This window comes from Suricata suricatta, chromosome 3 (genome assembly GCF_006229205.1).
Source record: "Suricata suricatta isolate VVHF042 chromosome 3, meerkat_22Aug2017_6uvM2_HiC, whole genome shotgun sequence".
Taxonomy (NCBI): domain Eukaryota; kingdom Metazoa; phylum Chordata; class Mammalia; order Carnivora; family Herpestidae; genus Suricata; species Suricata suricatta.
This window is the reverse complement of record NC_043702.1, coordinates 40,169,532-40,195,200: the sequence shown is the minus strand read 5'-3', so window position 1 is coordinate 40,195,200 and position 25,669 is coordinate 40,169,532. Positions and strand designations below refer to the sequence as shown.

Sequence of the window (25,669 nt, the reverse complement as noted above, 5' to 3'; positions counted from 1 at the left end):
GAAAGAAATTTTTTAATTGTGGAGGTTTACCATATGTATTAAATATTTTATACACTGACTTTGTTAGTGGAAAAATAAACTTTTCAAATTATTCAGGAATAAATTATCTTCACATTAGAAAGAAACACTAATGGGTAAAATAGATTTTACTTCAGTTCAACACAGCCTTATATGTAGCCCTGCAGTAAAAATCAGTCTTGTAGATTAATATCCAAGACAATAAAGATTGAAAAGAAAAATATAAGACCTTTTGGGTGAGAATGTAATTTTGCAAAAATAAATAAGTTATTACATCCCCTGATGTTGACTATCAGAATATAATCCTATAGGTTTATTTCAAATTTTGTGCTATAAAGGGAGTTAAGTATTGCATCAAAGAGAAATTAGTCCTACTTTGACACTTTTACATGGGAAACAGATAATTTTGAAAAGATATATTCTATGTGATTTATAAAGTTTCAGAAAAAGTTGAAAGCATAGAACAAAAAACTAAATATTAGAGAAAAAGATAATAATAAACTGGCTGGAAAACCAAAGAGATTTAAAGGAAAAGTTGTAAGGCAAAAGGAATGAATGACAGATATTATCTATAAAGAAAACTGACAATGCAGAAAATTTCACCAGTGATGTGAAAGAATAACTTTCAAACCTCTTCCTAAATAAATAAGTAAAGTAATATGAAGGGTAAAGCAAAGTAATATTACAAAAGAATAGTTAAGGCTCATGTTTTTTATTTTGTATTTTCTAGATTGTAGTCTACTGACAGCCACTTTCCATCAGGGAATCAAAAAAATTAAGAAACATGAAATTCGAATCACCTTTCTTTATATTAAATGAATATGAACAGTATCTTTCTTTTGTTTATTCTTTTAAGTATTTTGCCTTAAAATATTCAGTGTTCTACCTGATATGATTTCCATCATTCCTCCTACTTCATCATTAAATTTCTGTAAATATTCTATTATCAAGATCTTGATTTGAGAATTTAGCATATCGATGACATCCTAGAGTTGGTTTTAGCTTCCTTATTGCAACAGTCCTGTGAACAATATAGTGCTTTCATTTATATTAGTGGATAATCCATATTCCAAATGAGTATGTCAAAAATGTTAGCAAAGGGGTGCCTGGGTGGCTCAGTTGGTTAAATGTGCAACTTTGACTCAGGTCATGATCTCGCAGTCTGTGGGTTCAAGCCCCACATTGAGTTCTGTGCTGACAGCTTGGAGCCTGGAGCCTGCTTCAGATTCTGTTTCCCTGTCTCTCTGACCCTCCCCCCCCCCCCCCCCCCCCCCCCCCCCCCCCCCCCCCCCCCCCCCCCCCCCCCCCCCCCCCCCCCCCCCCCCCCCCCCGCACTCATGCTCGCTCTCGCCCGCTCGCTCGCTCGCTCTCTCTCTCTCAAAAATAAACTTTAAAATGTTATCAAAATTCTGGGTGTAGTAGTTTAGATTGTTAGTGCTCTTTGCCACTGCAATACAGCTAATAAAGAGCATGTACGAAGATAAGGATGGGGATATATATACACACACAGTCATTTGATTCATTTTTGTTTCCTCATATTTGTGTATTTGCTTAACCTTTCCTGTGGTTTCATTGAAGAATTTTCAAAGTCACATAACAGTTTTGTGAGAGGTAGTAGAGTTAAAATTACGGCATTTCCCAAGGCCTGTACATGTGGCATTTTGCAATAGTTCAAAGGCAAAGGGAAGAGCGAAGACATTCCAGACTGTGGAATTTATGGTCGGAACTCCTGTGCATTGTGATACATGAAAGACAGTGCCCTGGGGCCAAGGAGGGCCATGGCAGCAAACTGTACATCGAATATTAGTACAGCTTTTTGTTAATTTTTAGATAAAATATATGTAGATGTTCTAATACTTTCCCCAAAACTAAATTTCCCCCTCCGTACAGTAGAATCCATGGCTATTGGAGATACACCCCTTGATCAGGCCAGCAGTATAAGGTAGAGGTGACAATCTTTACGTAAGACTGGAATGGATTTCAGTCCTGGATTAAATAGCCATTGCCTGTGCCATAGCTTTCCATATTTAAAATGTTTTTTATTTGGCAAAATTATAATATCCATAACACTTGCAGGAAGTATTACTTCCTGCCAAAGAACCTGGCAGCCAAAGAGCCAAAGAATCAAAGGAGCCAAAGAATCTGGTTTCTAATTTCTATGATATGCTGCCTCTCAAAATCCAGATCCCACTAATATTGATTTATAGGCATATTAGTGGGTTTCAATGACATATGAAGCATTGTAGCACACAGAACTCATTGTGTGATACTTATTGTAGTAGATGTTTTATTACCATGTGCTTGAGACCACATGTGGGGCAGGAGATGAGAAGAAGGGAAATGGTTTTAGAGAAAGGTGGAACAAGGGACTAAGAAAAAGCTTGAAAGTATCCTGAGGTATGAACCGTCTCGTTTCTAATCACACTTAAGGCCTAGCTGTTTACCTGTCCTGTCTGTGGCTTGCTTCTGTACTGTTAATAAAGACAATTCTTAGATTTGAAACATGACAGTTTTATCCCTGTGTCCCACTCACTGTAGTAATCCTCTGTTACTGATTTTATTATATAAGACACTTGAAAAGCAGAAAGGAAAACAAAGGGAGGAGAAAGCACATTCAGTGTTTGTTTTTTTTTATAGCATGTTCCGTTCTGACCACAGAGTGAAAATGTACAGGCAAATACAATAAGTAATATTTATTTAGCATAAAAAAATAAACGAGTAATTTTACTGGTGGCATATATACAGATATTTCTGTTTAATATTTGGAAACATAGAAATATTACATGAAAAACTGTTGCCTAATATTATACTAAACCTTTGGATCATTTTGTTTGTGCGTGTGAGTGTATGTGCGTGCGCAGGCGTTTGTGTGTGTGTGTGTGTGTGTGTGTGTGTGTACTTGTGTTCGCCAATTTTTCAGTTTTAAAAAGTTTTGGCATTTTGTTCAAACAGTGGGAAAGGATAAAGGAAGAATTGTGATCTCATTATGAAGAGGGCCATAACCTAATTCCACGGAGAATTCCCACACAGCTCACCTATTTGTTCAGGGTGTCATTTTACTTCATACATTAGGTTAATCATTATCCTTACTCAAGGCAAATCAAAGCAGACTATATAAAGTTGCTCTGGTTCATATTCCCTCACTTTATGCTTATACACATTTGACTTGAGGGATTTGAAATAAAAACCAATCTCACTTTTCTCAAATAAAACTCAGAGACAAGCATTTCAGTAGAAGACATGATAACATGACATCCATTCTACTGTGAGCAGTACTGGTGTGGGAGATTCCTGGAGAGTTGAGGAGCATGACGCAGCGAAGTTTCCAGAGGCTGCCAGCAGCTAATGGAAACAAGGATGTTCCCAAACTCGGGGACCATGACCACGCTCCTTCCTTAATGGAAACGTGAGTGGTCCCAGAGAGGCTGGGCACCGTGGATGTCCCCGAAGGAGATGGAGGTGGACCAATAGCTGAGGGCTAATGGCAAACTATTAGGGACAGCATCTTATTTTATACCATCCTTGCAAGCCTGGAGAGCATGGTAAACGTATAGTCAGCAGTAAATGTTTAACTAGAATAATAGAGACGGTCACAGAGCAGGCAGAGCAGGAGTAGCTTGCAACTGTGTGTGGGTATATCTTGTAGCTTCTTGTCACTCTTGGCTGATGACCAGGAGGGCTCTGTTCTGCACATCCTCCGGGGACTTCATCAAATCCCTTGTTTCCAGCGTTCTGGGAGCAGAAGTCTGATAAGGATGTTTCATACACAAGGACAGTGCTTGAGAACTGAGGTCCGATGTCCTATTTCCCAACATACTGGTTTGCATTATACTAGTAGGAATGCCTTAGAAATTGATCTTTGAAATATTTTTCTAATGTCAAATATTTTCCCAGTGTTTGAAAGGGAATGTATAATTAAAGGAAAAGGCACAGAATATGGCATGGAGTGACCACCACTGGGTCATAAAATATGTGTTCACTCTTAAATGGCCCTGCCAAATGACCATGATTGGGTTAAGAAAAATAGTTATGACTAATCTTCCTGTGTCTATTAACTCAGAATTCAATAATTCAGACATTAAGATACCCCATACATCTTACTGGCTGAAAACTTTTGCTTGATTATCTGATCATGAATATTTAACATAAAAGAATAATAGCAATATCTATCTTTGGATCTGTTAGGAAGATTAAGTAAAATATACGTAAAACGTTAAACGATCCCTTGTACATATTAGGCTCTTGATAAATCATAGTAAGAGCAGTAATAATACTCTTCTCACTATTAATAATGATATAACACTTTTGGAACTTTTACTCATCTCGTAGGCAACCTACACAAACACCAGGAAGTAATTACTTTTAATGACTCTAATTTGTATCATGCTATCACATGGCACAACTACATTTTTGAAACTAAACAGTAGCTTTGTTTATATAGAATTGGAAGGAGAGAAAGAAACCCTTTTATTGTATTATTTGAATTCATGTTTCAATTTCCTTTTTTATTTCTGACAGAGTGGAGCTTGATACATAGGAAGATAATAGAGATCTTTTCCTAAAATACAGTGACAGAGAAGCCATAGGTAACCTCTTTGCTCCTTAAGAGACTTCATTGCAGTAGATTTTTCATATAGAAATTTCTTGAGAATCTTAGTTTTGCACATCATATCTAATAATACCAAAAGGAATCTGGTATGATCAGTAGTGATATAATGGATGCCATATGAATTAATAATATTTGGCCACTTCTTAAGGTTTTAATGGCTCCATCTGTCTCTTAGTTCATTTGACATAATTAATATTCTCTTGCTTTTACTTGTGACAGTAATTCATACATTGTAGCCTCCAATGGTTATATTCATCCCTGAACACAGAACCAATCATTTGAGCTAAGAGAGGATGTGGAGATTATTTCCTACTTCTTTAATCATAAGAAGAGATGCCCTACTCTTGCCAAGTTAATTCTTATTTATGAAGTACATCCTCTAGGTTGCCAGGATGGCAGAAAGAAAGAAAGAAATGTAATGTCTGTGAGGAGTACACAATCCTTGCTACCATAGTAAAGAAAACAGTGTGAAATAGACCAAGTAGCTTATGATGTATTTCTCTGAATTACATGTTCTCAAAATATCCTGTAGCTTGGCATGTATATACAGAATGCAGTGCTTACTTAACTGGTTACTAGCTGAATTTTTTTTTCAGATTTTGCTTTACTTAGCTTCTTAAAGCACAATGCTCACTTGAAAGCTAAGCCTATATGATATCAACTTAAAGGACACTTTTTAGGAACATGTTTTGAAACTTTAATTGAAAAAGTTTTGGGAAAGAAAGATATTTGGAAAATAGAAGTTTAACTTTGTTCAACTGGCGTTAGAAAGCTAGGGGGCTAGCACAATATTAATTAGGGAGATTTATTAAAAATTTTATTTATTTATATTTTTGTTAGAAGCCAGGAGTTCTAACTGTAAGATTGCACCAAATGGGCATTAGGTAGCCTGTGCCAGACATCAAAGTGCATGTTGTACAAGAAGTTGCTGACCTGACATCTGAAATACCTTGATTAAAGGATTCACAGAACTGATATTTAAAGGATAATTACTAATTGAGCCAGACCCAAGAATGGACTTTTAAAAAAAACAACATATATTTATTGTCAAGTTGGTTTCCATATAACACCAAATGCTCATACCAACAAGTGCCCTCCTTCATGCCCGCCACCCATTTTCCCCTTTCCCACCTCCCAATCAATCCTCACTTTTGTTCTCAGTATTTGAGTCTCTTACAGTTTACCTCTCTCCCTCTCATAACTATTTTCTGCTTTCCCCTCCCCCATGATCTTCTGTTAAGTTTCTCCGGATCCATATATGAGTGAAAACATATGATATCTGTCTTTCTCCCTAACTTATTTCACTTAGCATAATACCCTCAAGATTCATCCACATTGCTAAAATGGCCAAATTTCATTCTTTCTCACTGCCATGTAGTATTCCATTGTGTATATAAACCACATCTTCTCCATCCATTCGGCAGCTGATGGACATTTTGGCTCTTTTGATGATTTGGCTGTTGTTGAAAGTGCTGCTATGAACATTTGGGGTACATGTGCTCCTATGCATCAGCATTTTTGTATCCCTTGGGTAAATTCCTAGCAGTGCTATTCCTGGGTCATAGGGGAGTTCTATTGTTAATGTTTTGAGAAACCTCCACACTGTTTTCCAAAGCGACTGCACTAGTTTGCATTCCCACCAACAGTGTAAGAGGGTTCCCATTGCTCCACATCCTCACAGGCATCTATAGTCACTTGATTTTTTCATTTTAGTCACTCTGACCAGCATGAGTTGGTATCTTAGTGTGGTTTTTATTTGTATTTCCCTGATGATGAGTGATGCTGAGCATCATTTCATGTTGGCCATCAGGATATCTTCTTCGGAGAAGTATCTGTTCATGTGTCTGCCCGTTTCTTCACTGAATTATTTGTTTTTCAGGTGTGGAATTTGGCAAGTTCCTTATAGATTTTGGACGCTAGCCCTTTATCAGATATGTCATTTTCAACTGTCTTTTCCTAGTCAATTGGTTGCCTATTAGTTTTGTTGATTGTTTCCTTTGCAGTGCAGAAGCTTTTTATCTTGATGAGGTCCCAAGAGTTCAGTTTTGCTTTTGATTCTCTTGCCTTTGGAGATGTGTCGAGTAAGAAATTGTTGTGGCTGATGTTGAGGAGGTTGTTTGCTGCTTTCTCCTCTACCGTTTTTGATGGTTTCCTGTCTCACATTCAGGTCCTTCATCCATTTTAAGTTTATTTTTGTACACGGTGTAAAGAGGTCTAGTTTCATTCCTTTCCATGTTGCTGTCCAGTTCTCCCAGCACCGTCTGTTAAAGAAGATTCTTTTTTCCATTGGATATTCTTTCCTGCTTTGTCAAAGATTAGTTGGCCATTCAGTTGTGGGTCCAATTCTGTTTTCTCTGTTCTAGTCCATTGGTCTGTGTGTCTGTTTTTGTGCCAATACCATACTGTCTTGATGATGACAGCTTTGCAGTAGAGGCTAAAGTCTGGGATTGTGATGCCTCCCATTTTGGTTTTCTTCTTCAATATTACTTTGGCTATTTGGGATGTTTTGAAGTTCCATCCAAATTTTAGGATTTTTTCTTCTAGCTTTGAGAATGCTGGTGCAATTTTTATTGGGATTTCATTGAATGTGTAGATTGCTTTGGGTAATATTGACATTATAACTCTATCCTTTCAATCCATGAGCATGGAATATTTTTCCATTTCTTTGTGTCTTCTTTAATCTCATAAAATTTCTATAGTTTTCATCACACAGATCTTTTACATCTTTGGTTAGGTTTATTTCTAGGTATCTTATGGTTTTTGTGCAATTGTGAATGGGATTGATTCTTGATTTCTCTTTCTGTTGCTTAATTATTGGTATATAAAAATGTAACCAATTTCTGTATGTTGATTTGTACCCTGTGACTTTGATGAATTCATGGATCAGCTCTAGTAGGCTTCTGGTGGAATCTGTTGGGTTTTCCATGTAGAGTATCATGTCATCTGCAAAAAGTGAAAGGTTGACTTTATCTTTGCCAGTTCTGATGCATTTTATTTCCTTTTGTTGTCTGATTGCTGAGGGTAGGACTTCCAGCACTATGTTAAACAACAGTGGTGAGAGTGGACATCCCTGTAGTGTTCCTAATTTCAGGGGGAAAGCTCTCAGTTTTTCCCCATTGAGGATGATATGAGCTGTGGACTTTTCATAAATGGCTTTTATGATGTTTAGGTAATTTCCTTCTATCCCAACTATCTTGAGGTTTTTATTAAGAAAGGATGCTCTATTTTGTCAAATGCTTTTTTTTCTGCATCTATTGACAGGATCATATGGTTCTTTTTTTTTTGTTGTGGTTATTGTGATGTATCACACTGATGGATTTGTGAATATTGAACCAGCCCTGCATCCCAGGAATGAATCCTACTTAATCATGATGAATAATTCTTTTTATATGCTACTGAATTTGTATTCCTAGTATCTTGTTGAGAATCTTTGCTTTCTTATTCATCAGGGATATTGACCTGTAGTTAGTTTTTGTTTTGTTTTGTTTCTTTTTTTGTTTGTTTGTTTTTGTTTTTTGCTGGTTATCTGTCTGGTTTGGGAATCAAAGTGATTCTGGCTTCATAGAATGAGTCTGGAAGGTTTTTTTCCATTTCTATTTTTTGGAAAAGCTTGAGAAAATGGGTATTATCTCTGCTTAAATGTCTGGTAGAATTCCCCTGGGAAGCCATATGGCCCCAGGCTCTTATTCCTTGGGAGATTTTTGATAACTGTTTCAATTTATTCACAAGCTATGGGTCTGTTCAGATTTTCTATTTCTTCCTGTTTGGGTTTTTGTAGTACGTGGGTGTTTAAAAACTTGACCATTTCTTCTAGGTTTTCCTGTTTCTTGGCATATAATTTTTCATAGTATTCTCTGATAATTGCTTGTACTTCTGAGATATTGGTTGTAATAAATCCATTTTCATTCATAATTTTGTCTATTTGGGTGCTTTCTCTTTTATTTTTGAAAAGCCTGGCTAGAGGTTTATCAATTTTATTTTTTAAAAAAACCAACCCTTGGTTTCAGTGATTTGTTTAACTGTTTTTTGGATTCTATATTTATTTCTGCCCTGATCTTTATTATTTCTCCTCATCTGGTGGATTTGGGGTGTCCTTGCTGCTCTTCTTCTAGTTGCTTTAGGTTTAGGTTCTTCTTCTAGTTGCTCTGTTAGATTTTGTATTCGTGCTTTTTCTAATTTCTTGAGATGGGCCTAGATTGCAATATACTTACCTCTTAGGACTGCTTTTGCTGCATCCCAAGGAGTTTGGATTGTTGTGTTTTTATTTCTTTTTTTTTAATATATATTTTAATTTTTCTCTAATTACCTGGCTGACTTATTCATTCTTTAATAGAATATTCTTTAACTTCTATTCTTTAGGAGGTTTTCCAGACTTTTTCTGTGGTTGATTTCATGTTTCATAGCATTGTGATCTGAAAGGGTGCATGGTATGATCTCAAATATTTTATATTTATTGAGGGCTGCTTTGTGACCCAGTATGTGGTCTATCTTGGAGAATGTGCCATGTGCATTTGAGAAGAAAGTGTTTTCTTTGCTTTGGGATGTAGAGTTCTAAATATATCTGTTGAGTCCATTTGATCTAATGTGTTATTCAAAGCCATTGTTTCTTTAGTGCTTTTCTGCCTATTTGTTCTAGCCATTGCTGTAAGTAGAGTATTAAAATCCCCCTGCAATTAGCATATTCTTATCAATAAGATTGCTTATATTTGTGATTTATTGTTTTATATATTTGGGTGCTCCTAAATTCTGTGTGTAGACATTTATAATTATTAGCTCTTCCTGATGGATAGACCCTCTAATTATTATATAATTCCCTTCTTCTTTTCTTGTTAATGTCCAGTTTGTCCGATATAAATATGGCTACTCCAGCTATCTTTTGACTTCTAGTAGCATGATAGATTTTTCTCCATCCCATCACTTTCAATCTGAAGATGTCCTCAGGTCTAAAATGAGCTTCTTGTAGACAGAAAATAGATAGGTCATGTTTTTTTATCCATTCTGATACCCTATGTCTTTTGATTGGAGCATTTAGTCCATTGACATTCAGTGTTATTATTGAAAAATATGGGTTTAGAATCATTGTGTTCTCTGTAGGATTCATGCTTGTAGTGGTGTCTCTGGTCCTTTGGGGGTTGGGATAAAGCTGGCTTCAAAGAATAAATTTGGAAGCTTTAATTTCTCTTATATTCTTTTTTGAATAGTTTGAAGAGAATGGGTATTAACTCTTCTTTAAATATTTGGTAAAACCCACCTGTGAAGCTATCAGGTCCTATGCCAGAGTCCAGTTCCAGCAGGGCCAGGGTTCCCTGAAGGATGGACGGTGTTGGAAAGAGAGAATGAGAGAACCTTGAGTTTCTTTATGATCACCAGGCAGGCATCTCTGCTCTGTCTGATTCTCTAGCTTTATTTATGGTGAAAGGTCCAAGGAGCAGAAAGAGCAATAAATGATTTCTCATAGATAATTTTTACAATTTTCCATGACATGGGTTCTACAGAAGTTACAATTTTAGTAATAATGATTGTCATAAAAAAAAAAACAACTTAGCTGCAGGCACTGACGCTATTATACGGGAAGGGCAGGTATTTTCTACAAAACCTCAGGTATAGCCCTAAGGAAGTGACTTTTAACCAAAAGGCAAACAGCATTGCTTAATAAAGGTCAGGTTTTGTTTTTTTTTATGAGTAAGGGTCATTAGGCGGTTTATAACTCTGAGAAAGTTCCCAGAAAAACAGGATTCCCAGGAGACATAATGCCTGCTCTCACAGTCCCAAAGACGATTGATACATTTTATTGCAGCAGTGACTTTTGCAATGGAGTCCAGGCCTAGAAAGTAGTCAGTTATCAGTTAATTGCTCAGCTAGGAGGAAAATTATATGTTACTTGCCTTAGTCTCATTAGGGTGTATCTAGTTTACTCATCTTTTCCCTGACCAGGTGCAATCATGCCTCAGGGAAAGGGCAGGGGGACAGGCTGCTCCTGACACTAATCAGCAAAGCACTCGGAGGTTTTTATGCCGAAGCAGAAATGAAAGTTACAAGAGGGTATATTTTGGTAGCTGTCTGGGGGCAAGTGACTGTGCAAACTTGCCGTACCCTCACCAGGAGTGTTCACTCAACTGGTGAGTTCAGTTAGCTCCCAACAGTCCTATACATTTGTCTACTGGGATTGTTTTTATTATTGATTCATTTTCATTCATAATTAGTTCACATTTTGTATTTCTTCCTGATTCAGTTTAGAAAGAATATGTTTCCATCCATTTTTCTAGGTTGCCCATATAATTTATCATATTTGTCCCTTTTTTTGTATATTTGTTGTGTTAGTTCTCTTTCATTTCTGATTGATAAATGAATTGAGTCCTGGCTAAAGCTTATCATTTCTCTATATCTTTTCAAAAAACTAACTCTTATTTTATTTTTTATGTAATTTAGCATCTCTTTCATTTATTTCCCTGTGGTCTTTAATATTTTCTTCCTTCTAACTTTGGGCTTTGTTTTTATCTTTGTAAGCTATAAAATTAGATTGTTAGATATTTTGTTCTTTGAACCATGCCTGTATCACTATAAACTTCCTTTGTAGAATGGCTTTCACTACATCACACAGATTTTGGACTCTTGTGCTTTCATTTACATTTGTCTTTGTTTTTGTTTGTTTTTGATATCCTCTTTGAATTCTTTGTTGACCCATTGGTTGTTCAGTAGCGTGTTACTTAGTCTCCACAGGTTTGTGTTTCTTGAATTTTTTTTCTCCTAAATGATTTTTAGAATCATAGCACTCTGGTAAGAAAAGATGCTTGATATGATTACAGTTTTTTAAAATTTATTGAGACTTGTTTTGTGGCCTAACATGGAATTAATCCTGGAGAATATTCCATGTGCAAAAGAATGTGTGTTCTGGTTTGGGATAGAATGTTCTATATATATCTGTTAAGTCCATTAGGTCTAATGTGTCCCTCAAAGTCATGATTTTCTTGTTCATTTTTCATCTGGATGCTCTATCCGTTGATGTATGTGAGGAATTAAAGCCTCTACTATTATTACTTTGAATTTTTACATTTATGTATTTTTATATTTGCTTTATATATTTAGGTCCTTCTATGTGAGTGCATATTTACAATTGTTGTATCCTTTTGTTGGATTATTCCCTTTCTCATTATGTAATACACTTTGTTTCTTAGTCTATTGTGTCTAAGTGTCACAAACCTTGCTTTACTTTTTTTCTGTTTCCATTTACATGAAATATATTTTTCCTTCCCTTCACTTTCAGTCTCTATGTGACTTTCGGTCTTAGATGAATCTTGCAGGCAGCATATAGATGGGTTTTACCTTTCTATTTGCTCTTTCAGACAAATGGTAAAACATATCCTGTCTTTTAATTAGAGCATTTAGAACTTTTATATTTAAAGTAATTATACAATTACAAAATTATTATATAATTACAATGAACTTATAATTAATATATAATTATATAATAATTTTCATAGTACCCTGGGGTACTCTGTGCAAGGAGTATCCTGGCAAGTCTTCTAGAGCTTAGGTGGGTACAGAGCTGGAGTGTTCCAAGATGGTTTGCAATTGTGTTGCCTTGATGACATTGCTAGATCTGTAGTGGACGCTGTATGTCCCTGTATGTACTGCACTGTGGATGCCTTCTTTGGAGGGTTGGAGCTGAAGGGGGGAATAAATAGGGAGGCCACCTTGGGAAACAGGTGGGGTTGTTACCTTCTAAGCCTGGGATTTGATGACGTGCTAGGCCATATATGGCCTGGATTTTGCTCTATTCTGCACTATCATGGTGGTGGGGAATATAAACAGTGGCACCCACCAGTCCCTCTGACCTGTGAAGAGTTACAGCGGCTCCTCTGTTTGGCAGAATTTTAGGACTGGTTACTTTATATTCTATTTGCCATTTTAAAATGCCGCCCGTGTGTGTGTGTATGCACACACTGGTGTGGCTGGTGTAAACTACCAACACAACACAGGGTTCACCAAGGTGAGACAATGGCCTAGAAATCTGGACCCTGCTCCTGTCTATGCTATCAAAGTAGAGGGGAAACAATCAGTAGTGCTTACCAGCCCCTGTCACTGGAGAGTTCCAGCAGTCTCAAATACTGTTTGGCAGAGAGATGGTTCCTTTAGATTCTAGGTGCCTTTTAAAATCATGACTTTTGTTCTTTCCTGATAGTAGAAAAATCTGCTTCTGTTCCCTCAGCACTATCCTCTGCAGTTCATAGCATCAAGGGTGGGATTCCCATCATTATAGTGTCTCAGTCTCTCCTTTCCTGCATGTGGTCCCTCTAAACTTTGTTATGCAGAACTCAGTGCTCAGGCCTCCCTCAGTTCCTCTTGAGGAGGAATTTTATATATAATGTGGTTCTGCTGTGTCTGTGGAGAAAGTGTATACAGGGTTTTTCTGCACTGCCATTTTTGAACCCTCTCTCAAATTGAGCTTACATTTTTAAAAAGCAATTTGTTTAGGAGTGCCCGGGTGGTGCAGTTGGTTAAGTGTCTGACCTTGGCTCAGATCATGATCTCTGAGTTCTCATGATTTCTAAGTTCAAGCTCTACCTGGAGCTCTGTGCTGACAGCTCAGAGCCTGGAGCTGGCTTCAGATTCTGTGTCTCCCCCTCTCTCCCTGTCATTCCCCACTTGTGTTCTCTCTCTCAGAAGAATACCATATGTTTGCACTTATAGGTCTAACAGGAGAAACCTAACAGAGGACCATAGGGAGGGGAAGGGGGAAAAGAGTTGGGGAGAGAGGGACACAAATCATGAGAGACTATTGAATACTGAAAATGAACCAAGGGCTGAAGGGGGAGGGAGAGGAGGGAAGGGGGTGATGGTCATGGAGGAGGGCACTTGTGGGGAGAAGCACTGTGTGTTATATGGAAACCATTTTGACAAAAAACTATTATTAAAAATAAATAAAAATTAAAAAATAAATAAGCATTTTGTAAAAAGACAAGCTGTTTAAATCTCAGTGCCATCATTGATAATACATTGTGTAGGGAATATGATTAATATTATTGAAATTTTGTTTTCAAACATCGCTTTGATATCTGTAAAATGATTAAAAAAGGAATTCTTAGAAAAAAGAAAATAAATAAATAAGTTCTTCTGTATCCCTGGCACACAGCCTGTTCCACACAGATCTCAGAGTGGAGTGAGGCAGGGTCCCTTCCTTTTCCATGTAAGAAGGGATAATTAATATAAGGATAACTTACGGAGTGAGCATTTTTTAAAGAAAGTTGAAGTAATCGTAAAACAGAGGAAAGAGGAGAATATAGCTAAATCTCTATTTTTCTACCTGTGGATATCAAAGTTACTATATAAATCTAAAAGCCCAAGTTTGAGAATTTAAAAATATTAGTTAAAAACACGGAAGGAAATATTTTTTTTTCAGCTAAAAAATGAAGGCCATTTCCACTTGGAAGTGGGAGACAAGAGGAAGGATCAGGAAAATGCTGATATCTATAATGTCTCTTATAACTGATTGACTATACTATATGCATATATGCCTCGGGTAAAAGTTAAAAAAAATTAAAGTGAAGCTAAAATGAAAAATATTGACTTAACGTTGAGAACAGATAAAAATGTTGACGTTTAGTTACTAAACTAGAATACAAACTTTTACATGTGTTTTCTATGCCTGTTTATGAAGACTTTTACAAGTTAAGAAAATTTGGGAAACTTTCAAGTGTAAGTTACAAGTTTTGAATTTTGGTTATCTATCTTTGGTCACCTACATTCAATTTTTTAGATAACATTATACACAAATTAATGTTTTTATCCTTAACATTTGCTTTTTAAAATAATTTTTATAAGCTTGTAACTTTGTATAAACCTGCAAACATCATAGACATAATTTGTTCCAAATGTTAGTATATTTGCTTTATATTTCAGTATATGAAGTTGTACTCTTTTAAAATAATGCTCAATAAAACTGTACTTCACAATGAATTAGTATATTAATTATGAGACAAATCAGGCCAATGTTTTTCCTTTAGTTTCTTTGAAATTTTAACAAATGTAATTTTACTCTGAGTAAATGTCCGGATTATGTGTAATACATTTATTTAATGTATTTAAATTTGAATGTCTGCTCTTGCCACTTGCTCTCAAAATGTTTTATGCCATTGAATTATATGTTTCCCATGTATATTCAAATTAATTATACATTTTTCATGTTAGTAATTTAAAATAACCTATATGGATGATTAAATATTATTTGAGGGATACTATTGTATAAGAACACAAAATGAAATATATTGAAAGCCAGCAGAAATATAAAACATAGTTCTTACCTCAATAAAACATATCTATAAAGTCCCTGCTCATAAATATTCTTAACGCTCTAAATTTAAATTCCCATGTCTTATAGGATAGGTGTGCAAATATAAGAAACTTTACACTTTATTTACATTTCATTCTCATTATTTAGAGTAACTGTGTACTATAAAGTCACTGCAAAATCTGAATTAGTGAATGCTGAATTATTGACCCAAGGGGAAATTTGAATAAGTTTTAAGCCTCTGGCTACGGCAGTTTTGTCAATTGATCAAAACATAACTTTTATATGCCTATCTGTTTAAAGACATTTTGTTTAAATATATTGCTGTTCATTAATACTGATTCATGGATGGAAGCATTGTAATTCTTGGCTGAACAGATCTTATTTAACATACATATTTTCTCCATAGAGCACATCACAGTTTTCTTAACCAGTAAGGACACTAGACAGCACTTACACACTATGCTTAGGGCCATTTTAAACAATGAAATCATCACCAAAAAAAAAATGTCAGTAAATAGATCATGCAGTATGAGATCTAAAGCAAGAAGACAGAGCGTCCCCGATGCCATCTCAGCTGGGTTCTTGGGAGGCAGGCATGTGCTTTTCTATGTTGTTTTGTACTTGTCCAGGAAATCACTGTTTGTTGATTTCGGGATCACAAACTAATTGTAGTAGGCAAATTTACAAATACAGAATTAATAAAAACTGATCAGTTGTACTTTTATTCTTAGGTTATCATCTGTATGCCAGTACCTATAAAACGCGTGTTGAAATGTTGACTGAGTCTCCATTTGACTTCCAACTCCTTGAATGTTTGTTTAAATATCTTGAAGGAATGACCGTTCCAACATGCCCCAATGGGAATTATTCTTCTTAGCACAGCTCATTATCTATATTCCGAAAATATTTAAACTTAAACATTATATATCATATCCAATTTGAAGCTGTATTTAAAACTTCTATACTGTATACAGTCCTGCATCTTTGTTTTTATTTTTATTTTTTATTTACAGTTCTGCATGTTTAATATGAGTCTATAAGATCTGGTCTTATCTTCCAGTCCTCCTTCCTGACACTTTGAACTCTGGCCATTAGGATGCATTTCACTTCCTCACTATGCCATGATCTTTCTTGTTTGTGTGTCACTAAATGACTTGGTTTTCTCTGTTTTCAGAACACCTTTTAACACCCTTAACCCCTTTACCATGTAATTATCATTCTGCCTTTAGGAATCACAAAAAATTATCACTTCTTTAGAGAGACGTTTCTTGACTCACTTGACTAGTTAGGTCTCCCTCATTACACCCTAAGTTTTGACTTTGACAGTACTCTTTATACTTGTAATTTATTACATAGCAGATTTAATTTCCAGTGTTACACACTCAGGGATAAAACAAATGTGTCTGTATTTACTAATATGTTTGGTTATGGTTGATATATTCTGCTTTTTTACTATACCCATTTAGTTCTCAATTTACTCTTGTCACTTCCAATAAGATCAGCCACATTAGGATTATAGTAACTGTACTATCAAATTAAGCATACTGTAAGATCCTTCAAAATATAGACATTTTAATAACATAGCCATAGGTTGTCTCTCATAAGCAGCCCAGAAATCTAGGTTTACAGTTTAGCTCTGCTCAAAGAGGTAATTGTGGCACCCATGTTCCTTCTATCCTATAAGTCTGACATCTCTAAGTATATCAACCTGATGTGCATGTTTGAAGTTTAGTTACTTCCATTTTCACACTGCAATCTATGAGAAGACAAAAAATTAAATTCTAAAAAGGAAACCTTAGCGATAGCCTGGAATTACACCCATAATTTGTACTACGTCAGATTGGATTCTTGCTCCCAGCTCTCCTCTTCTTCCCTTAACAGGATCATACATGCACACCTTTTGCCACATGGGTTTTCAGTGTCTATCATTCTGTTAGGTAGAGAAGATATTCCTTCATGGTTGATTCAGGGCTTGCCTCCTTTACTGTTTCAATGTGGATGGAAATGACAATTTTGGATGGAATGCTAGTTTCAATCAGAGAATTTAAAAAGTTTTTTGTTTCTTTTTCTTTCCTCAGCTTCTACTTTTGTACAAGAAAACAAAAACAAAACCACCAAACAATGGCTGCTTCCTGAGGATTCCCCAGATAAAAAGGTATTATGACCTAATGCATAAATATATATCATATTTTTTTACCCAGTTGTCAATTAGTGGGCAATGACTTGTTTCTATTTTTTGGTTATTATGAATAATGGATACTGCTATGAAAATTTGTGTGAAAGTTTATGTGCAAGCATAGGTTTTCATTTCTTTTAAGTGTATACTTAGCAGAAAAATTTCTGGGTCATAGGGTAACTAGTTTAATTTGATAAGCTGCCAGAATGTTCTGAAGTGGCTGTGTCATTTTGTATTCCCACCAGCAGTTTATGAAGGTATCCAGTCTCTTCAAGTCCTTACTAACTCTTGTTATTATCTGACTTTTTGTTTCTAGTCACCCTAGTGGGTGTGAATTGGTACCTTGTTGGAGGTCCTTTGCAATTGCATATGAATCTTAGAGTCACCTTGTCAATTTGTACAATAACATCAACTAGGATGCGAATTGGATTGCACTGAGTCTCAGTCTGGAGTTACCTCATGCTTAACAATGTTATATTTTCTGATCCATGAAACAGGTGCTTTTTCAATTATTTATATCTTTAATTTATTTCGGGAATGTTGTCTGTTTTCCATGGAATAAGCTGTGCATTTATTTTGTAAAACTATTTTTGAGTATTATTTTGAAGATATTTTAGATAGAATTATTTTCCTTTTTTCACATTCAGAATGTTTGCTGCAATTGCAATTGGTTTTTGTATAATGAATATTGTATCCTGAGTACATACTGATTCATTTATTATTTCTAATATTTTTTAATGGATTCCTTAAGATACACAGGATCATGTCATCTGTGGTAGAGTTATTTTTACTTCTTTCTTTCCACTTTAGGTGACTTTTGTTTCTTTTTCTTACCTAATTGGCATGGATAAAATTCTCAAAATAATGTTGAAAAGAAGTAGTAAAAGTGAACATTCTTTATGTTGTCCCTGATCTTAGAGGAAAGAATTGAGTCTTTTACTATTAAATGTGTTATAACTGAGGATCTTTGTAGATTTTCTTAATAGGTTAAGAAATTTCTTTCTATGCCTCGTTTGCTGTGTGTTTTATTAAGTGATTTTCTGCATCTCTTGAAACTAGCATGTAATTTTATTTTTTAAATCCTTTTAATATGGTGTATTACATTAATTGATATGAGACATTGAAATGTATTTGAATTCCTGGGATAAATCCCATTAGGCCATGTTGTATAATTATTTTTATTTTGTTTGATTCAGTGTACTGGTATTTTGTGGAATATTTTTGCATACATATTTATGAGATATACTGGTTTGTAGTTTTGGTGTGATCTCTTTGGTTTTGGTATAAAGATAATGATGGCTTCACAGAATGAATGGCAAGTGTTTTCTTACCTATTTTTTGAGGAAAGAAGATTTTATAAAGATTTGGTATTCTTCAAATGCTTCATAGAGGTGTATCTTTTAGATAGTATACAACTGGAACATGTATTTAATTCATTTACATTTAATGTTGTTATTTATACAGTTGGGTTTTTGTCTGCCATTTCACTTTTTAAAATTTTCCATAGATTTTCTGACATATTTTGTTCATCTAGTTTTTAAATTTCTTTTTATTAAGTAAATCTTTCATCATATAAATATTAATGATTAATGATAATTTCAGTATATACATTACATTATTATTACATTTATCACTGCTTTATAGTTTATCATATTTGAACTTATGTGAATTACTTTCTGATTCATAATTGCCTAATTCTAGTGATAAATAGATATGTTTCTCTATTCCCTCTCCCCCTTTTGCAATATTATACTTACACATTATATTTACTAATGTTTTAAATAATATAGAATTACTTTTGTCTGTTGTCATTTTCTTAACCCAATACAGTTTTACTCTAATCACCTCTTTTTCACTATTGTTGACAGAAACATTACATATATATTGTATTTTTTTTTCATAGGTCCAATAATATAAATATGTTATACAAGTGCTTTAAATCAGGGAAGAAAGAGGAAAATATAAATTCTTCTGTCTTGTAAAATTATATAATTACTCTTACTGATGCTTTTGTTTTTTCATGTGAATACAAATGATTATCTAGGGTCACTTGCTTTCAGGCTCAAGAAATGTGTATGTATTTTTGTAAGAAGAATCTAATTGCATCAATTTCTCTCAGTTTATTTTTGTTTGGCTTTGTTTTTGTTTTTAATCTAGGGAAGTCTTTTCTTAGCTTTCATTTATAAAAGATAGCTTTGCTAAATACAGGATTCTTGGTTAAGTTCTATTCTTTGAGTACTTTGAATATGTTATCCTCCTGTTTCCTGGCCTATATTTTTGCCATTGAGAATTCAACTGTTAATCCTATTGAATTTCTTTTGTAAGTAATGAATCATTTATCTCTTATTGCTTTTGAGACTTTCTTCTCCTCTGACTTCTAGCACTTTTAATATGATGTGCCTGTGAATGTTTTTGTCTTTATCCTATTTGGAATTCACCGAGCTTCCTGGATTTACAGTTTAATGTTTTTCATCAAGTTAAGGTACTTTTTAAAGCATTATCTCTTCTGGGGCACCTGGGTAGCTCAGTTGGTTAAGCATCTGACTTCAGCTCAGGTCATTATCTCATGGTTTGTGGGTTCAAGCCTTGCATCAGGCTATGTGCTGACAGCCTGGAGCCTGCTTCAGATTCTGTGTCTGCCTCTTCCACACTCACACTCTCTCTAAAATACATAAACATTAAAGTATTTTAAACATTATGTCTTCCAGTGTATTCTATGCTTTGTTCTTTCTCTCCTCTCTCTAGTACTTTTATTATATCTATTTTGGTGTGCTTAACAGTTCCTCACATTTCGCTGAGGCTCTCTTCATTTTTCTTCATGATTTTTCTCTATGTTTATAGGTTTCCATGATCCCTATATCAATCTGTCTTCAAGTTATCTTATTCTTTCTTGTGAAATTTCAGTCTGCTATTGAGCTCCTCTAGTGAATTTTTTATTTCAGTTACTATAATTCTCAAATCCATGATTTCTGCTTGGTTCTTATTTATACTTTCTCTTTATTGATATCCTTTCTTGATGTGACATTGTCACCATATCACCATTCATTTCTTTAATCATGGTTTCCTTTAATTCTATAAACATGTTTATAATGGCTACATTAAAATCTGATAAGTCTGTTACCTGGTTCTCTCTCAGAGTGTGTATGTGTGTGTGTGTCTGTGTGTGTGTGCGTGCGCACACACACGCGCACACTTTCTGGTGTATGAGTTGTTTTTCCCTCTCTTTTCATGCCTTATAAATTTTTGTGTGAAACTAGACATGTTAGATAATATATTGTACCAATTCTGGATACTGGCTCCACCTTCCATTTCAGCTTCTTATTGTTATTTTTATTTATATGTTTAGTGACTGTTTTAGATGATTATTTCGTTGAATCCAGCCTCTTGTATTCCTCATGCATACACTTGTATGTACACACACACACACACACACACACACACACACACACAGTGTTCAGACTTGAATGTTACTTCTAGTCATCCAGAGACGATAGTGGTTTAGGAGGACTCTACTTGACCATGCCCAGGTGTTAAATAACCTTAGCTGCTTACTCAGTTCTTTATAATTCTGTAGGGCATTACTTAAGTTATTAAAATTCTACAAGCAAATCCAATTAAACCTGGCTCTTTTCAATATCTGAGGTTACTATTTTATTTTTGTGCTGACCCTGAGAGGATTCTTCCCAACTTTCTACTTCCAGGTTTACTGAAATAGCTGAAAACTAGCTAGCCTACAGTTTAGTCTGCATTTTTGGATCGCTTCTTAAGTTTGTTTCACCACAGCCTCTATTGTTCTTGAGAATGACTTTAGGCTTGAACTTCTTCACTCTCTGCTATACAGTCAAAATTTTGGGAAGAGGTTAGAAGCTGTTTCAATGGCTGTTCCTTTTTGCTCGCACCTGGAAAAATCTCTGAGCTTCAAGCTAAGGGCGAGGACAATCCCACTCTTCTCTGAGAATGCCACCCCCCTCAGGGGCTCAGCACTTCTTGGGAAGGCGGTAGCCTTAGGTCCATTTCGCTTTCCATTCCTGTTAGTGACCCATGGTCTCAGAACCTAAGAGCAAGAGTAATCAGGGCGTCAGTCTTCTTTACATGCCATGCCCAGTGCAGATCTTCCATTTCACAAGCGGGTATTAGGAATAAGAAAAGATTTCCTACCTCTCTACCACACTTTCTGGGGGCTTTACTTCAGCAACATGTAGTTGGGACAGGCTGAGCAGTGATGACATCTTGTTCTCAGTCTGGGTGCTGAAGTGGAAAAGAGTCCAGTATTGAGAATAACAATCTGGAGTGCAGTTTCTGCCGTGATGATCCGGGGGAAGAAAGGGAGAGAAAGGTTTTGGTTCAAAGCACAGCCTCTCACCTTTTCTGCTTTGTTTCTTCATTTGTTATCACCCCTTAGGACTACTTCCAGAGGCTTTAAGATATTTATATATAGCTTCATCAGTTTCACATGGAATCGGGCCGGAAGAGCTCTTCACACTCTCATATTGGAAGTAATTACATTGAGTTGAAACGTTTAAGTTGACTTCTATAGTAAGTGGTTAAACTATTCTTCTGCGGCCCCATGAAACATAATCAGTCCTGTCTTTTTCCCTTCATTCCTTGTATTATTTTTACTTTTAATGTATCAGATTTAAAGTTTAATGACGAAGCATTGCTTTTCAAATGATTCATAGCTTTTTTTTTTTTTAAATAAGGAACCCTGTTGTACTGGCTTGCTCTAAAATGGTGAATGCATCTTCAGTTTTACAGAAACATGTGAGCAACAAGTTAAGACTCAGAAAATTCACTCAAATGTGATAATTCTATTCTCTCATAACTATCATGTTGAAGTTTATATGATGCATTAGTTTTGTATGGCCTACGAATAATGTTAGATCAGGCACCACAATACAGGCAAATTTAAAAAAATAGGGAAATGTCTCCTTAGATAAATATTATGCAAATGCCAGACACTAAACACAAAGATCATGGTAAGTCCACCTATTTGATTACTCTTGAACACAACATTATTGACAAAATATCACAAAACCTCACACCTGTGTCTATACATAGTACTATTCATTCATAGGTAGATTTTTAAGAATGACTCAGACTTCAAATTGTAAGATGAATAAAAAGTAAATTATAATAGCTTGAGTCAATTTACATGCCACTTTGGAAACACACATTAATTTTATTTTACATCTTTCCAAAAGACAGATGGTTATTAGCTAGGCTTTAAAATGAAGCTTGTATACTAATCAAGTAACAAGGAAACGGCCCAGGACTACATTGGCATAATTTAACAACCCCAATTATTGGGCAAGGCAGTCTGTGAAATTAATGATCTCTACATGTAGAGCTTCTAAACCTATACTATAGTGATTGGAAGATGTGCGCTAATCTGAATCCATGGTAGTATCTAATAGACTTTGTCCTCAAGTTACTAATTTAATCTCTGGCGTCAAATGAAGGTATTATCACTTCAGGAGTCAAGATAGTCACTAAGTACCTCATTTTGTACTAGTAGGTTTTTAATCACAGGGAGAATTGTTTATAAAATAATGGACATTCTAGTTTTCTACTTCAAAATACAATAATAATCATATAAACTATCTAACTCTTAATTGTTAAGCAATGTCATTCTGACACTCGAATTGACTTTAGAAATTTTTTCCCATAAGAAACTGAAATTGGATGGATATTTACAAGTATGAGTCATATAGATTATCTTCTAAAAGCAATTTTTGTACATAAACACTGTTCTGTTATAATTGCAAAATAATAGAATGTAATAATATGAAAATAATACTAGGTGGCCTTTAAGTTATATCTTTCAACTGAGTTTTAAGTGATTTATAGATACAATTGCTTTAGTCCTCACATTGTATTTCTCATGAAACCAGTTAAGAAAACTGTTCAAGTTGGAAATGATAATATCTGTATTTCAATTTTAGTAGATTACCTTAATAACATGGAACTCAATATCCAAGTAGGATTCCTGTTTGTCATAACTAATGAATGTCCCTTGGAAGCTGATGGCAGAACATTACCATTTTTCAAATTTATATGATCAGCCTATCCTATCTAGACTCATTTGGGGTGATAGATAGATTAATAAGACTGCCCTGTACTTGTGTTCTTTTTCATACTTTTTAAAGCAAAATAGCAATCCCCTGAACCTTCTGAAGATTTGAAAGAATGACCCTATAAATTCTCTTGGTTTATTCTGAAATGACAACCTCATTCGTAGCATCCACTAGAAACTGTCAGTATCTCCAGAGTAAAAATGGAATATAACTTCAAAGTCAAATTAGAAGAGGAAAAAAAATAACTGGAAATAAGGCAAATAGCCTAAAGCATCAGAGAAAAAAACCTAAAATATAATAATGTGAATGAATTAATTATTATAAACAAATGATTAGTAAGCATAATTGTAAATCAGTAATTTTATTAGGTTATATAAGTACTATGAAATGGCTATTTCAGTCATATCTTAATATAAGTGTAATTACTGAAGGAGGTGATAGAAGAGAACATCATGGGGTCAATTCCCTACCCTGTCCGATGAAAAGAAAAATGTGTAGACAGAAAGTTAAAGAACAGCATAATGGCAAAGAGGAAAAAAATGGGAATAAAAGAATCAAGCAGAAAAATACTGAAGGATCCTTGAATAATGCGGATAAGATGGAATATATTGGTACCTCAAAGCTTTTGTGCTTTTGAAAGCTATGGGGATAGGAATCTGTTCAGGGTGTTGCATTACCACCCAGGCACTTGCAGAGTTGACAACTCTGGCAGGAAGAGGTGCATCTGTGACTGTGGGCTGGAAGCATCTATGCATAGACTAGAAAAATGTATTACCCAAGAGCATGGGTAGAGTGCCCTGATATAACCAACAGTGATATTTGTGGATAGCAAACAATCATTGCCATCTAGGAGTTAGAGATGTGTCTTTTTTTGCTAATTACATCTAAAGGCAATGATTTATGCCCATCATCTGATGAAGTATAAAGATATCTAAGTTTTTGTAATGTAGAAAATTTAAAATGTAGTATCCAAAAACATAATATATTTGGAAGGGATGGATCATGGAAAACTAATTATAGTCCAAGTCTGGGAGTTTCTTACACCAGTACTGCCTTCATTCCATTGGGCAGACATATGTGAACCAACTAACTGCAAAAGGAAAAGGCAAATGAATTTAGCCACACATCCAAAGACATACATTGACCAAAAACTAAGATATCAGTGTTCAGAAAAAATAAAAGTAGTTACTAAACATATAAAGATGTTCAAATTCACTAGTAATCTAAACAAATATAAGCTAAAATATGTTAAAGAAATTATTCTCGGGGTGCCTAGGTAGCTCAGTCAGTTAAGAGTCCCACTTCGCCTCAGGTCATAATCACACTTGTGAGTCAGAGCCCCGCGTTGGGCTCTTGTGCTGACAGCTCAGACCCTGGAGCCTCTTTCAGATTCTGTGTCCTCCTGTCTCTCCCATGCTCTGTCTCTCTCTGTCTCTCAATAATAAAAACGTTAAAATTTTTTTAAAAAGTTACTGCTCTCATTCATTCTTAGTGGACCTGTATGAAATTTAAGAAAACAATTTTGACATTTAAATTCGAATCTTAAAGATATAGTTATTTGATCTCAGTAACTCCATTTACAAAATAATAAAAAATGTACACCAAAATTTATGAATAAATATCCATTATAATATAATTTGAAACCCCACATACAGTGGATTTTTATAGTTATTTTTAGATGTATAAATTATGGTAGCTTTGTTCTTTTTTTCCACTTTTCTATGTTTTGAAAATTCACTAATAGTAAATTCTATCATTCTGACATTTTTAAAGAACAAACAAAAACAACTGCATTAGTAAGAATTAGGTTCCATTTTGAGTTTAAGAAAATAAGTCAAAATGAATATGACTTCCATACAGCAGAAGTTGTGTTCTCAGATAAAAGTTAGGAGATAAGTATCCAGGACTAATAGGGTAGCTCAGTTCCATTGGAATCGCCTTCTATCACACCATTTCACCATGCATCTACTGTAAACTTTATTTTCATGGTGTCACTACATCCATATCTGAGAAAAAGTGTTAGGTGATCATTCTTAATAATCTGGCACTTTCACACATGTTCTAAGGCCAGGAGTCACCTTAAGAAGTCACCTTAAGTTATATAAGCAGACATTCCTGGACCAATTAGGTAGTCACTTCTTCCAGAGACATCTCTTGTCTTTGAAAATATCTCCTCTCCCCAGAGACACTCTGGGATAGAAAGTATTCCTTCTATTCGCAAGAGAAATTTGCTTACCTTTAGGATAATTAGGAGTATCTTCCTCTGGGGTAAATGTTGGGTAGGTTTGCCAGAAACTGCCTGATAAGATTGAGTTGCCGCAAACTCAGTGATCCTCCGGTGTGACACAGGCCTGTGTGCAGAGTGTGCATATAGCATTGGTGTAGGCTGTTCTGCCTTGTTTTCGTAGACTCGGGGGCAGGACTGGGACCGCTGATGTGAGTGTGAAGCTCATGCTGCCTGCTGTGCCCTGAGTACAGCCCAACTGTCTATATCCATGTGG

At 35.2% G+C, this 25,669-nt stretch overlaps 1 long non-coding RNA gene across 1 annotated transcript; it reads right to left on the bottom strand.

The window, feature by feature from the left end:
- Positions 1-20,739: 20,739 nt before the first annotated feature.
- On the bottom strand, positions 20,740-25,449 carry LOC115287597. The gene is made up of 3 exons (XR_003906553.1): positions 25,405-25,449; positions 21,253-21,393; positions 20,740-21,148 (listed from the first exon to the last, which is right to left on the bottom strand). It is a non-coding gene; the product is annotated as an uncharacterized LOC115287597 (long non-coding RNA).
- Positions 25,450-25,669: the final 220 nt, after the last annotated feature.